This window comes from Lactuca serriola, chromosome 4 (genome assembly GCF_051521515.1).
Source record: "Lactuca serriola cultivar US96UC23 chromosome 4, Lser_US96UC23_V15, whole genome shotgun sequence".
Lineage (NCBI taxonomy): Eukaryota > Viridiplantae > Streptophyta > Magnoliopsida > Asterales > Asteraceae > Lactuca > Lactuca serriola.
The window spans coordinates 74,215,022-74,219,776 of NC_136411.1; positions in this window are offsets into that span (position 1 = coordinate 74,215,022).

Below are 4,755 nucleotides of genomic sequence, written 5' to 3' on the forward strand. Positions count from 1 at the left end.
TAATTCTTAATTTTTTGTTTTATATAAATATAAATCATATCGATATATCAAAAAAAGAAACTTTCTGTTTACTTTTACTTTCTTCATATTCACTTGTAAAAATACAAAATATGTATTGTATAAAAAATTGTTTCAGCTTGTTTAGTTTCACACATAAATCTGAACATTTTTTTTTTTCAATTTCAACTACTTAAAATTTACATTGTGAATCTAAACTATATCTAGGTTTTTCATATATTAATTTACATTAAAATGATGATATTAACCGATTTTGCAACTATTCTTATTCATTCACATTTGAATTTGAATCTGAATTTGAATATATTATTTTAGTAATAAGTTTCAAATGAATTAATTATATTCACATGTGAATTTAGACAAATTCGCATATGGATATGAATATTTATTCAAAGCCACATGTAAATTTGATATGTTTAAACAAGTCGGAGAAAAATGGATGTTATAGAGTTCTATATTGGGTGGCAATATATTTGTTCATCACATTCTAAGAGGGAGATTGTTAAGCTGTAGAGAATGATGCTGACGCTCATCATAAACTAATTTCTTTAGTGTTTTGTAGGCTTGGCTTATTGGTAATCTTAGGCAAACAACTAGTATATATACTACATGTATTCATGTAACCCAAATAGTAAGTGTACAATCAATCCTTTAGGATATAAGCAATAAATCTCTCTCTCTCTCTCTCTCTCTCTATCTCTATAACATCCCGATGCTCTGGTACTTCTAAATTGATCCCTATAATTCTACTTCATGTCATTTTGGTCCTTAAGTCCAAGAAGTTATGCTTTGAATCCCTAGTGGCAACTCCATAAATATGGTAGGAGGAGTACGTCATGCGTACATGTGTGCACACTGAGCATACTAAGGTGCGCTGTAGTACGATGGGCGTAAACTTATGTATGCGGGGCGTACTAGCTTTAGTGGATACCCTAATTTTTAGGGTTTGGGTGGTATTTAAGCAACATTATCTCTCATTTCCCCCCACCTTTTCAGCCTCCACATCCTTTGAGACGTTTTTGGAAACCCTAGCCCTCCTAATGTGTGTTTTGAGCTCAAGAGAGTGTTTTGAAAACTCACATGGAGTATTAAAAACACATTGATTTATGAGGTTTTTCAGACGTCTTGGCGACATTACATGTACATAAATTAACTACTTTAGGCATGAAAAACATTATTGTGTTACAGTTTTGGAACCTCTAAAGTGCTACCCACATACGGAAAAACATCAATTTTCTAGAAACAAACATTGGTCTTGATAGAAGGCTACATTTATACCAGTAGAAAATATGAGATTTTCTAGGAACAAACAAACAAAAACAAACCATCTCATTTTAAATTCATACCAACATTGTCATTTAATACTTATGAAACTCACCAGCTTAAATGATGATCTACTCTTTCAAAAATACTTGTATGTCCCAGGGATTCAGTAATTACAGGTAACAAACAACTTTTGAAGAAGGGACGCTGCGACGCCAATTAATTTCATATTTTGGCATCATATTGTAATTGGTTTTGAACATGTACATTTTAACCATGTAGACTTTCAATTATATATATGATGGTTATATTGCTTTCTTTACTATGTATTCAATTGTTACGGTACTACATGAAGTCATCTGCCCCGAACGTTTTACCCGTTCCGGTTTGGGGGTGTGACAGATTGGTATCAGAGCATTGTTTATAGTGAACTAAGTATATCGAACCACATAAGATATACAAACTATAAACGCTTAAGGGATTAATACTCTCTGACAAAACATTTTTTTGTTTTACGCCTAAGCCGCATTTCGTTTAACTTAAATTGTTAGTTCATTTAAGTACAAATACATGCATACAACAACTTATTTCATGATTATAACTATACAAGAAGTATTTAGACGAGTTTGACACTACGATTAAGACTCGATATATGTAATCAAATTTGGGCCAAATATAGCATGATCAACTATATTTATCCGAGATCGGACTAATGTATATCGAGGAATGCTCGTAGTGAGCAACAAGTCGAAACTTACCAAAACATCACAAGGATCAAACACACGAATTTAAATACTATAGGATTATTTGTTACATAAAATAGTTTAACCTACATGTTTAGTCTTACATGTTCCAAATTTTATTTAATTCTTATAACCCTATTCTCGTACAGTCAAATGGTTGGATTTCATCACCCCGGCGACCCCTACTATCCCAACCAAGGCAACGGGGGATGGATCGAAGAGGATCCCGAGGAGGACGAAGAACCCATAGAATTGGATGAAGGGGAGGACTCCGGTACCAACTCAGAGCCGAAAATAATCAACCCACCACCCGTACAACCTCCCGTCTTCATGAGAAACTTTCAAGGACCGACTCCCGTTTAGGGAAGTCACCTCCACCATTAGAGCCAGCAACAAGGGATACATCCTCCCGACGGCATGTTTCGAGACTTCTACGATATCTGCGGCGGAGGTTCAGCCGATCGAGCACTCCCAGTCATGGTCGGCAAGCTAGCCAACCAGTCCTATCAATCCGGAGTTCAAGCTAGCCGGATTCGTGAAGTCAACGTGGAAGTATAGGTTCACACTTCCGACATCCGTAGGCTGGACAGAGCTCAGGACAATGCCCAACTCCAAACTGAAGCATTCCAAGCACAAATGATTGCAACCCTCTAGATGAGGGAGCAACAAGCTGCCTTCGATAGGCGTCTTATGGAATCAAAACAATCGGATGCGGAGTCAAGCTCCAAGCGCAACCTACGTCACAAGTAGTGCTTGCCAAATCCCAAATTTTGTTATAAGTTAGGACCTCGGCTAAAAGTTTTATTTTTCTTAAACTTTGTAACCGGAGACCCTTAGAGGGGTCAAATTTTTGTGATCGTTGTATCAACTATTATATTAATATAATTGGCACGCTATTATTACTACATTGAGTATTTTGTTCAATCCTTAAAATATTATGGAGAAACCATACGCTTGTTTCATATATTCGGATTTGCGAATAACTTCCATCCTTCTATCTTTGAGACTCATACTATCATCTGTTGTTGAACTATAGCGATTTAGTTCATGAGACAAATTCATTTTCTATACTATGGAATTCTTATCTTTATCTTCTCAACCTATAGTTGAAGGATGCCTCCGCGTAGAAACCCGAGACGAAACAACGGTGGGGAAGCACCGATACCACCACCGCATCCACTTCCTTAATTTGATGTTGTTATGTTCCAAGCAGCAGTCACAGCAGCTGTGACGGCTGCCATGTCACATATCAATACCCCTGTTATTACTGGTTCAGGAATTGGCACACTTCCTTCCAACCATGGCGAGAATCATGGGCAACCCTGAGAGTGCACCTATAAACACTTTACGAATGCCAAACCCCGGATGTTTAATGGAACTAGTGGTGTGATGATTTTAAGGCAGTGGATCGAAAGGACATAATCAGTCTTTGAAATATGCTCCTGTCCCGAGCACAGCAAAGTCAAGTTTGCAACTTACATGCTTACTGATAGAGCTTTAACTTGGTGGAATGGCCATGTTAAGGCACTTACTCTGATAGTGGCGAATTCAATAAGCTGGGAGAGCTTAAAAATCATCCTGATGAGAGAGTACTGTCCACGAGGAGAGATTCAAAAACTCGAGCACGAACTCTGGACTCTTGGAATGATTGGTACCGACATATCAACTTATACCAACAGATTCTGCGATCTGGTAATCCTTTGCCCAGATATGATTGCTCCTAAGAGCAAGAAAATAGAGAGATACATTTGGGGACTGTCGCCCCAAATTCAGTCAAGCGTGTTAGCTTCAAAACTTGACACTTTTGAAAGTGCCAAGGAGCTGGCACAATCTCTTATTGATCGCGGAAGTCATCAACTCAACGATTTCTGCACCAGAACCACAAAAGGGAAACAACAACAACAATAACAGGAAGAGAGGATGGAATAAAGGGAAGGGTGGGTCTTCCCAAGAATCCTCGAAGAAACAACAACTAGTTATAGTGAATGCTGCTACTGTACCTACTACCATTCCTACAAATCTCTACCCAACAAAGCCTTATGTAGGTAACCTTCCAAAGTGCACCAAATGCACTTACCACCACAATGGACCTTGTCGGGAAATGCAGTGCTCCAACTGCAACAGAAAGGGACACACTGTTCGTTTCTGCAAAGCCCTCGTAAAGCCGATCACTCAAGTTCCCAATGCTGGTGTAGGCCAAGCTTGCTACGGTTGTGGCGAGGTGGGCCACTACAAAAGAAACTGCCCAAAGGCAGCGAATACTGGCGGAGTGCGACGAGTTTTGGCTATATGCCACGAAGAAGCCGTAGCTGATCCTACAATAGTTGCTGGTACGTTTCTTCTCGATAATTCATATGCATGCATACTATTCGATAGTGGAGCAGAGAGAAGCTTCGTGAACCAAAATTTTATTCACTTACTTAAGCATAAACCTAGCATGTTAGAAAAATCATTCACTATAGAAATGGCAAACGGAAAAACGGAAAACACTAATTGCATATACATGAGTTTTACATTAACTTTAGACGGTCATTCTTTCCCAATCAACCTCATGTCGGTCAAAATTAAAAGTTTCGACGTCATAGTCGGCATGGATTGGTTAAGTCTTCTTCGCGCCGACATCATGTGCTTTGAGAAAGCAGTTCATCTTAATCTCCTTAACGATGAAACAGTAGTGATTTACGGTGACAAATCAAGTACAAACCTTCGCATCATTTCATGCATCCAAGCT